A 12,254-nucleotide genomic window follows, 5' to 3' on the forward strand; every position below is an offset into this window, starting at 1 on the left:
CTAGGCAAGGACTCCTTGACCCATCATGTCCTTTGCCTAGTTAGGCGGATAGGAAAGTGTTCTTTCCTAATGCTCCTAGGGATGCTAGAATGGGTGATGAGGAGGTTGTTGTTGAGAGTGGTGATAAAGAAGATGAAGAAGGTGAAGAAGTAGAGGGAAGTGAGGAAGAAGAAGAAAGTTCAAGTGATAGTGGTGAAGCCTCCGGATCTATGGAGGTAGATGATGAAGATGATACTAGTGAGGAAGATGATGATGATGATGGAGATGGTAGTGATGTCGCTATGAGCGATGATTGAGGATTAGACAAGCTTTTAGAGGATACCACAACCCATTGTGAGTTTCCTACCCCTCCTTTTAGCTTTGTCTTTATAACATTTTTAATTTATTCTTGATCATGAGTGTTGAGTCCTAGCACCACCTAGAGGACTCCCACCTCGGTCCCATTGAGGTGTCTTTTATTGTTCCCACATGAAAAATCCAAAATGACAAGTTTAGTTGCATGCATAGCACTTTTATGCATGAACTCCCTCACGCTCATTTGGTTTGGGGAAGTTCAAGCATAAGCATTGGGAGTTAATTTAAATTATGCTCTCCAACCAAACAAAAATTCATGCATCATATAGCATAACTTAGTTTGCATTCACTTTTGTTTATATTGTTGGAATATGTGTCCTCCGACAATAATGCGATCACAACTGTTGATCACGTTGATCACATGTTTAAGTCTCATTATAAAGAATACAATTGGGAAGTAATATTTTACTGTCAACTGGTCCACACATATCGGTAATGATTGGCTGACTAGAGTTTGACATTACTGTCGTGAGACGGTGGTGACCAGTTAATCCCCTTAGGTCATACCTAAAGGGTAACACTCTTAATTGATCATTTAATTGATCGTATGATTGATACGGGTCAATTAAAATCTTAAAATTGACGGACGATTTTGGAAGTAATATTTACGTGTCTTATTGAAATTTGATTAAATAAGATACGGTCTGAGTAATCGAATTGTTTCATTAATTAGATGAAATTATTGTTTAAGGAAACAATTGCATTTGAATGAATAAATTATTATAAATACAAGTTATTGTGATTTATAATTGGTAAAAATATTTTGGTACAAGTAATTATGAATTACTAAGTCGATTTTTGTATGTGACGTATTTTTATTAATACGTTGATTTTTAATATGTTAAAAATACATAACAATTTTATGTGACATGTGACATGTGACATGTGACAAATTGACATTTTGACAAAGATAAAATGGAGTCCATTTTATCCATATGTACCGAAATTAAGGGGAGTATTAGGATGATATTGTGTTGATTATGTTAATGGAAAACATAATCATTTCCCTAATAAACTAGCCATGCAACCTAGTTGTCATTGTGAAGACAAAGTAGTGCATGCATTGGTCCCTCCTCTTCCCCTTACCCGGTTTTTTATAGAAGCAAAGCCAAGGGTTTTGCCTTATAATTTATCATTTGCACTACATCATAGTTTAGTGCATTAGCTAATTTATTCATCCATCTAAAATAAGAACTTTTAGAAAGATAAAAATCTTCCTCTTCCTTCTCTCTTAACCGGTTTAAGAGACCAAAAACCAAATATTTTTGGGTCATTTTTACACTAAATTAATATTATTCTAGTAATCATAATATTAATTTGATTAAGAGTTTGCCTTAGGTATTTTACTTTGGGAGGGATCCTACACTTGGGTCCTAGTTCATCCATTAAGGAGAGCACAAGAACAAGAGAGAAGGAGAACTCTCTTGTGCCCATATAAACCGAAATACCAATGTAAGATGAAGATTTCTTCTTTAAATTGTTTATTGTTTGCATGCATAAGATCACCATTTAATTTTATGACTAAATTAACAAAAACATATATGAATATGTTTGTAAAGAGATCTAGATTTCTAACAAGCGATATCAGAGCCTTGGTTGTTTGCATGCAAATCGGTTATAGTTTTTTCCGAGTTATACGATTAACATATAAAACTTGTAAATTTGTGTTATTATGTCATATCACGAAAATAATTTATGCATGTTAAAGTTTCTGGTCCTAAAATGTTTTTAGGATATTTTGGTTATTTTATGGATTTTTATTGTTCATATTATACAATAATGACATTAAAATGTGATTTTATGATTAAAATGTCATTTTCGGACTAAAATTAGCTAAACTTCGAATTTTCAGGTGATTTTTGGATATGTTATCACATATATTATTTTGAGATGACCTGTAAATTTTCATAATTTTTGGAGTTCTTATGCTCGAAATTTGGATTTTTCATGTTTAAAATCGGATTTAGAAGAAAAATAGGTTAATATGAGATAAATTTCGAATCTGGTCATAGAAATTTAGTATGTTGTCACATGAAATTTTACAAGATGTGTGTAAAATAATAGGCTATAATGAAGTCTTTATGCATGATTTATGGATTTTTGAAGAAAAATAGCATAAATAGTGACTTAATTAGTGAATAATTCCTAAAACATACTCAATGACTAAGGAAAAACGTCACATGTTGCATTTTATTATCTTTTTCAGATCTAAAATTGAAAAGTTGATAAATATAATTTTTCTCATGTTTTTATGATTATATTTGTTAAAACCGATTAACCGCAACATTGTTTTTCCGGATAAATTTCGAAATTTTTAACCTAAGTTTTTGAACATTATGAGTGTCATGGTATTTTTCCAGAATGTTCATGAGTTTAAATTTCAAATTTTGAATTTATTTGAAATTTTTGTGATTTATTTGAAGTTTATAGCATTTTATTGTAATTTTGAGTCCATTAATGAACAATTTTAGAAATATGAGTTAATTATGGTCAAATAGTCAGTGAAGACTAATTTTGAGTCCTAAGAGGTTAGGGTAATTAACTCATGCATAAATATGAATTTATGTATTTTATTGTGATTTTAAAATGTTGAATCACGCAAATCCGTAAAAACCGTGTAATATACGATATTGGCTACTTAAAGGCGATTTAGCATAAAATTGGGCATGTTCATACATATTATAATGCTGCATTTTATTTATGATTGTCATAATTTTATTTTATGTAATTTTTGAATTATGTAATTTTACTTAGTATGGCCTTAGTTTTTAATTGGTATTACCCGAAATGTATGGGAATATCGATTCGGTTGTAATTTATTGTGATCTCGTATCACCGTTTTGTAATTTAATAGATTTATTTTTATTTTAATTACAAATGTATAATAGGAAATTATGTAATTTGTTATGTAATTTATTTATTTATTCCGGAGTTCCTTGAAGACGGTGTCACAAAAGATGGCGATTCATAAAGACGGTGTTACATCGAGATGCGTGCCATAACCGAAGTTCAAGGGACCAATGGAGTTGGTTTCCGAAAATGTAATAGTTAAATAGTTTTTCTATTTTAGGAAGGCCATACTAGGATTTATTTTATGCTTTGCATTTTATTTATATGTCGCATGCATCGCTAAATCGCCATAACTAAAACATGCATTGTCTTTTTAATCGAGTTTATCGACCGTGTCAATTAGAATTATCGTAGTTCACCGCTTTAGTTCACTTAAAACGTGATAGATAATAAATTGACATGACCTCTCGCTAAAACAACAATTGAGACATAGCCTTACCAAAGAGTAGAAACCATGAAAACCTATTTCGTGAGGGAGTGCACTCGGCCACACCGGGGTACAAACCTTGTTACGTAGGGGAAGTGGGTGATAAATGTCTATCCACCGAATTCATGTTGATGAAGGTTTCATCGGCCACACCGTGCCTAAATTAATATGGGTTTGGATCAAGGACACATTTATTCGAAATTTGGATTGAACTCAACAAAAGTTTTTCGATAAGGGTTTTATCGGCCACACCGTGCCCTTGTTGAATGTGTTTTGGGCTAAAGATAAATGTTAATGTAATATTATCAACCAAGAGTTCTAAAAGTAGAATCGATTAAAGTGTTAATCCACCGAGTTATATTGATAAGGGTTTTATCGGCGACACTGTGCCCAAGTTAATATGAATTTGGGTCTTGGAATCATTTATCTAGTTGGGTAGAGGTCACTAGAAAAATGCATAAAACTTGTTTAAATTATAAATTTTACGAGTATTATTATTGAAAACGACATTTGTTTTACTCCTTCTATTTTTGTTTTGTAGACCGCTCTTATTTCTCTTAACAAATGGCAAATCCAAACACCAACGCCACACCTCTCACTAATACTTCATGGCTCCGATCCTTCATGGATCAATGTAAACTTGAAAAGAATGGGTCAAATTTCTCCGATTGGGATGCCCAACTCAAACTAGCCGCCCAAGGTGACGACAAGCTTCGTTACCTTACCGAGGCCTCTCCACCCGAACCTAATACTAGGTCGACCGCCGCGACTAGGGAAGCATATGAGGCTTACCATAAGGAGTCCGCCGCAATGAAAAACGTGTTCATCTTTGCGATGGAGGCGGATCTCCAAAGGAGAGCCTCTAAGATGGGCACCGCTAATGCGATTTACTCCAAGCTTGTGACAATGTTTTCACAAACTCCGCGGATCGTCCAATATGAGGCGGCCGCGACATTCTTTGATCTCGACTTTAAAGAGGGCCAAAAGGTTAGCCCTCATGTGCTCAAATTAATGGAGCTTGTCGAGACCTTGAAGATTCAAAAGGTTGAAATCCCCAAAGAACTCATTGTAGATAGGATTCTACACTCCTTATCCAAAGTCAAGGCATATGTTCAATTCCGGGTGAATTTTAACATGCAAGACAAGGATGTGTCTCTTGAAGAATTGCACAAGTTACTTGTGCAAGCCGAAAGGGACATGGGGTTAAATGTGAACCCACCCAAGGATGTGCTTAACATTAGCACCAAAAGCAAGGGGAAGTTCAAGAAGAATGGGAGGAAGGGTAAGAAGCAAGCTCCCACTTTCACCAAAGCTAGGACTTATGAAGCTAGCACTTCAAAAATCAAGAAGGGTCCTCTTGATAAATGCCATTATTGTAATGGTATTGGACATTGGAAAAGAAATTGTTCCAAATACCTTGGTGATATTAAGGCTGGAAAGATCACTCCAGTAGGTAAATGACTATCCTTTCTTTTATGTTTCTAATTCAACTATGGTATTGTGATACAAAGTTGTGATAATGTATCTCCCTTTTATTGTAAACAGGGCCTCCACCAAGCAAAGACAAGGGAAAAGAAAAGCAAGCTTGAGAAACCATCAAGAAGCTAGGAATAGCTTTCATGGAGCTTCGCTTTTTATTGTCTTATTTTAATTATGTTTCGGATTTTAGAACCTTTTAAGTTTCCGTGTTCGACATGGAAAGGTATTTTGGATAATTGGTTGTATTTTGGATAATGGTGGCTTGGTTTGCAACCCAAGTCACCCGTTTTATCATTTTATCCTTGTTCTAAAATTCGTATTTACATGCTTGTTCTTAGAAACATATGATTATTCACTTAAAGTGATCTAATAGACAACTATAATGATGGGATTCATTATATGTCCACATGCTTAAGGCTTGTGTATGATCATTTACAAAGTGTCATTGAGTTTATGAACTCTCTTAAAGGAATGTCAATCACCAAGTACACTTACAAAATCTAAAAACTATTAGTCAAACCTATGAGATAGTCCTCCTTATACTTCAAATCATTATTTGTGTCCCATAAAGCTATCTTTGAATCTCTAGTGTATTTATTCTAAAGATAGAGTGGGAGAAAATGAGGACACAACACCAAGATATTATTTGTGTACTTGTGTATACGAGATCTACGCAAGGAAGAATGATTTGAATAAAGGTATATCTATTTATATAGTATAACGAAATAGATGAGATCTATGGTCTCGAATAGATTTACATGACAAAAGAGACCAAGTGAAGTAATCGAAAGAACATATTCTTAAGATAACTACGTGAGGACACCAAAAGAAAGTTTTGGAAGAAGAATGACTAATGTAAAGTCTTAATTGACTAGTTTATGATATTTTTGACCAATAGTTTCAAACTTTACTTAAGAGCCTAAATGAATCAAAGTTACATCCTAGGAAATAAACGAGATTTATGACTAGAAATTGCAAGGATTGATATACCGATATCCTCAAATAGCTAAGTTAAGTATTAACCACGCAAATGTCATTACTTAACCTCATTATAAAAATGAAATGGTTAAACCTCCTTCCGAAAAGGGTATTTCGAAGGACGTGTTTTAGATATTATTTTATATTTGAATAATGACATTGCCACACATCATTATGATATGTGTGAGTTAGAGATTAAAATCTCTTTTCATAAGGTTAAGATGAGACCACTTCAAAATAGGTATTTTGAAAGGATATGATGGGAACATATATGGTTTTATCTTAATAACTTGGCAATGCAATTTATATTTCAATTCTTGAAATGTTTCGATTAAGAAGTCAATTTCGAAACATGTGGAATTGAGTGGGAGTTTGGAAATTATCATGTGAAGACATGGAATTTAGTGGGAGTAATCATCTTATAAAAAATTTATAACTCATCACTCATTGAAGAATGATGAGCTAATACCTTCCTTCACAGAGGAAGATTTGAGTTTTCAATTCTGGATGAAAATGGACCATGATGAATCCAACTACATCATGAGATGTTGGATAAGTATTGAAAGATACACATCGAATCAACGAGAAACGTAGGTTATTCATTTAAATGAAAATGGAATTGCCATTAGCATTCATGGTCGTTCCTTGAACCTAAATATAGTTGATGACATGATTAAAAGTTGCTAATGTTTCCGCCATTAGAATAATCATGCACATGTCCAATTATGAATCATATGCATAAGAGCATGATGAATCATTGGTAAGCCATAGTAGAAATGTCATGAATTCTCGAGAAGAATCCGATGAGCGATTTCGGTGTTTGACAGAATACTCTATTATGTGTCAAGAGGATGCACATATTAAAGAAAATCCGAACACATGTAAAGATTTATGAAAATCCTAAACTTTTCAAGCTAAAAGGAGAAATAAAATTTTTGGAATACTACTTAGTTGAAGTAAGAAGTTACTCAAAACTAATATTCCCAAATAATGCTAGGACTTGTGAGAAGTGCTAGGCTAATCATCTTGACAAATTGTTGCAAGACTCTACAAAACATATACCTAGTGCATTGAGTGTGGGTGGAGTACTTGATCAGTGCAAGTTATATCATTCACCACAATTCGTTTGTTATGTGATAATCGACAAAGAAGTTCTTTCAAGAAAAGAGCCGAAACCGAGGTTGGGAACCTAAGTGTGTACTTGGTAAGGTTCATGCTATGATAGATAACATGAACGTAAAGGAAAATGCGATAAAAAGAAGTTTGAACACATGGACACTTGATATGTTAATCTTCTATTGCAATTAACAAGTGTTTACACACTTACGATATGCATCACAAGGTTGTAATATAGTATCGACCACCCGAGTGTGATGTCGACATTTGTCGTTTGAGTTGTTATTAACTCACCTTATACTTTGTTGTATCCAAACGGGTTGTAGAGACAACTGAACCCCGTTAAAGTGAACACGGATTAACATTGTATTCGCCCATAGTTACTTACATGAGGTGACGTCTCGAAGTGACTAGAATGTGATGCGATTGATGGCAAGTTCAAGTGCCATGGAGTCATATGAGAATGACTAGTCGATCACATAGGCAGACTGTTAGGAACATTTTGTCGGGCTTTATGACCGCTTATAGAGTTCTGGCAAATTTATATAGCCTGGTCGTGGCGAGAGCTGCTATAGTATTCTAATGAGTCGATTCTTTTGACTAAAGACTATTCGCCTAAGATGGCACAGTTTCAGATTAACTTTGATTTGTGTTACTACGACCTTCGTAAATGGGGTCAAATGGGCATATTTTGGGTTATGATGGCTGTGGCTAGTCGAAGGGAATGAGTGCGATAGGAATTGTCCACCCCTAGTCAGGGTTATAACAATATCTCAGGGCCACTCGAGGAGTAATGAACTGGAAATGCGTGGCCACGCTCGGAATGTATCCATGGTGGATAAATCCGGTCAATCAGTTATTCTCCAGATCGAGGAAACCACTCTCGATATGATCACTTGCAAGTACGACCTGAAAGACACCTTGCATTGAGTGGGAGATAGTAATAAGACAAGAGAATTGGTGACGCACACTTGTCGAGGACAAGTGGGAGATTGTTGGAATATGTGTCCTCCGACAATAATGCGATCACTGGCTGTTGATCATGATGATCACATGTTTAAGTCTCATTATAAAGAATACAATTGGGAAGTAATATTTTTTGTCAATGGTCCACACATATCGGTAATGATTGGCTGACTAGAGTTTGACATTACTGTAGTGAGACGTTGGTGACCAGTTGATCCCCTTAGGTCATACCTAAAGGGTAACACTCTTAATTGATCATTTAATTGATCGTATGATTGATACGGGTCAATTAAAATCTTAAAATTGACGGACGATTTTGGAAGTAATATTTACGTGTCTTATTGAAATTTGATTAAATAAGATACGGTCTGAGTAATCGAATTGTTTCATTACTTAGATGAAATTATTGTTTAAGGAAACAATTGCATTTGAATGAATAAATTATTATAAATACAAGTTATTGTGATTTATAATTGGTAAAAATATTTTGGTACAAGTAATTATGAATTACTAAGTCGATTTTTGTATGTGACGTATTTTTATTAATACGTTGATTTTTAATATGTTAAAAATACATAACAATTTTATGTGACATGTGACATGTGACATGTGACAAATTGACATTTTGACAAAGATAAAATGGAGTCCATTTTATCCATATGTACCGAAATTAAGGGGAGTATTAGGATGATATTGTGTTGATTATGTTAATGGAAAACATAATCATTTCCCTAATAAACTAGCCATGCAACCTAGTTGTCATTGTGAAGACAAAGTAGTGCATGCATTGGTCCCTCCTCTTCCCCTTACCCGGTTTTTCATAGGAGCAAAGCCAAGGGTTTTGCCTTATAATTTATCATTTGCACTACATCATAGTTTAGTGCATTAGCTAATTTATTCATCCATCTAAAATAAGAACTTTTAGAAAGATAAAAATCTTCCTCTTCCTTCTCTCTTAACCGGTTTTAAGAGACCAAAAACCAAATATTTTTGGGTCATTTTTACACTAAATTAATATTATTCTAGTAATCATAATATTAATTTGATTAAGAGTTTGCCTTGGGTATTTTACTTTGGGAGGGATCCTACACTTGGGTCCTAGTTCATCCATTAAGGAGAGCACAAGAACAAGAGAGAAGGAGAACTCTCTTGTGCCCATATAAACCGAAATACCAATGTAAGATGAAGATTTCTTCTTTAAATTGTTTATTGTTTGCATGCATAAGATCACCATTTAATTTTATGACTAAATTAACAAAAACATATATGAATATGTTTGTAAAGAGATCTAGATTTCTAACATATATATCATATAGTTTGCATTTAGTATAGAAATCATGCATTTTTATATAGTTTGCATAATTTTCTATCGTATTGGCCATTGAGGACAATGCCCATACTAGTGTGGGGATGGGAAATTCTAACACGACTTTTATAAAACAAAAATGATAAAAATTGAAATTTTTTGAAAAATACAAAAACATGTCTTTTTTATTTCATAAAAAAACATAAAAACCATAAAAACTTGAAAAATTGAAAAACCCAAAAACATGTTCATTTCCTTTATAGTTTAGAATTGTATATATTGTACATACTTGTTTGTTTGCTTGTTTGTTTATCCTTTTTCACATTGATCGACTACGCCACATCCGAGACATGAGGATATTGAAGACCGCATGGTATGATCTTTTCAATCCCCCTTTTCCTCTTTATGTTAATGACTATGTGGCTTTATTTTGATTGATGCAGTATAAACAATGTGATTATAGGATTTAGATTATATGGCATACTAGTTGGTAGAAGCATATGCATTAGGTTGTATAAATGTTAGTTGCATCATGGCATATAGTTGCATTTAGGAAAATTTTTGTGAAAGCATCTATTTGGGAAACTTGACAAGTGTATATAGGCCCTTGTAGATACTTTTTCTTTATGAGACTCTGCTTGTTAGAATACTTGTAAAACACCCTAGGATGTGTCATGCTAGTATCCTTTGACCCATGGATTAAGGCCTAGTCAAGAGTACCTTGTGGTGTGATAACTCCTTGGCTACCGTTTATTCCAAGGTGACCCTTGAAACCATGCAACCATCATCCATGTTCTACCACATTTTGTCATCAAAAAGGGAATGGGCACAAAAATTGTTCAAATTTGAGTTCAAGAAATAAAAAGAAAATAAAAAGTTTGCAATTGCATCAAAATAAAAGAGGAGTAACAAAAATGAAAACTCCTATGCTTCAAATATAAGCCACCCTCGTTACTAATTGGGATGACTTTGAAAACGTTCAAAAGAAAATGCAAAAAGTTGAAAATTGTCAAGTATTGAAATGCCAAACATCAAAGAAATGGCAAAAAGAAAATGTTCTCAAATGTCAAATGCCACAAGAAATTGGGGGGAAAAACAACAACAAAAGCAAACTCCCATATGAAACTCAAATACAAATGATCCCTTTATCCATCGAATCCACTTTTCTGCATGGTAGAGAGGGGACGACCCTTCTTCTTGTTTAAGCAAGAAGGGGAATTCCGCGATCCTCCAGTGTTTTTAACACCATAGGAAGACTACTCTTGACAAAAGCATTTAACAATTGAGGACAAAGGTACCCTAGTTTGACACAACTTGGAGGTGATTTATTAGTATCCTCCTAGCCTTAGTAACTTGAATAAATTGTATCTATAATGGAATGTGTACCCTTAGATTGTTTCCCTTATAGATAATTTCCGCCACTTAGATGAGGAAAGTGGCTATTCATTTTTGTAGATGCATCCATTACTTGTTTTATGTGCTTTAATGATTGGATGTGTCGCCATTTTGGCAAGACCCACCTTGCCTTGCAAGAAGGCATCCTACCTCATGGTTGTCTTGTTGTGAGTTGAAGGGGCGGAGTGAGACCCGCTAATTGTATCACATCGGCTATATTAGTAGGTTAGTTTGAATAAGGGTCCTAGTTTTTGTCACCTCTTTACTCGGGACGAGCAAAGGTTCGCTTTGGGGATGTTTGATGTGACTCATATTTGGGCACATTTAGTCCCCGAATCTACCTCGTTCCTATGCTTTTTAGTGCATAATTGGGTCATTTACTATCTTTAGTTTCCCACTTTGCATATTCTTTGAGGTTTTGTTCCCTTGGTAGGAGAGGAGTGAAAATTTTGCATTTACATGGAAAAATGAAGCTAAATTGGTCGCATCTAATGACCAAGCATCAAGGAGAAGACAATACTAGATGGCCTATGTAGATAATGAAGTAAATTGGGCAGTAAAGGAAGGATCCTTGCATCCTCAACAAGATCCCCGCGGATTGTTGAGGAATGAAGAGAAAAGAAGCAGTCTGACCCAGGATCCGAGCGGATCACAGACGATCCGAGCGTCTCCCTTCACCACCATCCGAGCGTCTCGTGCTGAAGACGCTCGTCCTGAAGCAAGATGATCCGAGCGTCTCCCCTGGTAATCCGCTCGGATCTTACTACAGGGAACCCGTGCCTATCATCAAGACGCTCGTCCCGTGCCAAGACCAGCAAAACGGAGATGCTTATCTCCTTGGAGAGGAGCATTTACTCAACTTTTCTTAAGGACTTAATAGTCATTTAAGCCCTTAGTAACCCTAATTTTTGTACCTAATATTTAGTATAAATACCCCTTTGTACTACTTAGATTATCATCAAGTTGTAATCAATTAACAATCATTCCTTAATCTTGTAATCAACTCAAAATCTAGTCTTAATACAAATCTCAATACTTAATCTTTTCTTAATTTCTCTATTGTTCTTCATTTATTTTGGGTAATTAGAAGATCATTTGGGTTTATTGGGAGATTGACAACCTTCCATCAATCATCAAGTACTTCTATTATTCTTTGCATTATTATTTTGGAATCTCCATAGGTATAATTCTCTTAATCCTCTCTTTAATTATTGTTAATCATTCTCATTCATTCATCATGTTTTGTCTTCTTAATGTGATTGACAACCTTGTTATCATGTTAAACTTGATAATGAGTGAGTATTTTCCTTAGCTAGGTTTAATGGGTAATTAGGGGAAACCAACATGGGGAATGATTCATGCTTAATCTAATATGTTCACATA

Source organism: Silene latifolia, chromosome 6 (genome assembly GCF_048544455.1).
Source record: "Silene latifolia isolate original U9 population chromosome 6, ASM4854445v1, whole genome shotgun sequence".
In the NCBI taxonomy this organism is placed as follows: domain Eukaryota; kingdom Viridiplantae; phylum Streptophyta; class Magnoliopsida; order Caryophyllales; family Caryophyllaceae; genus Silene; species Silene latifolia.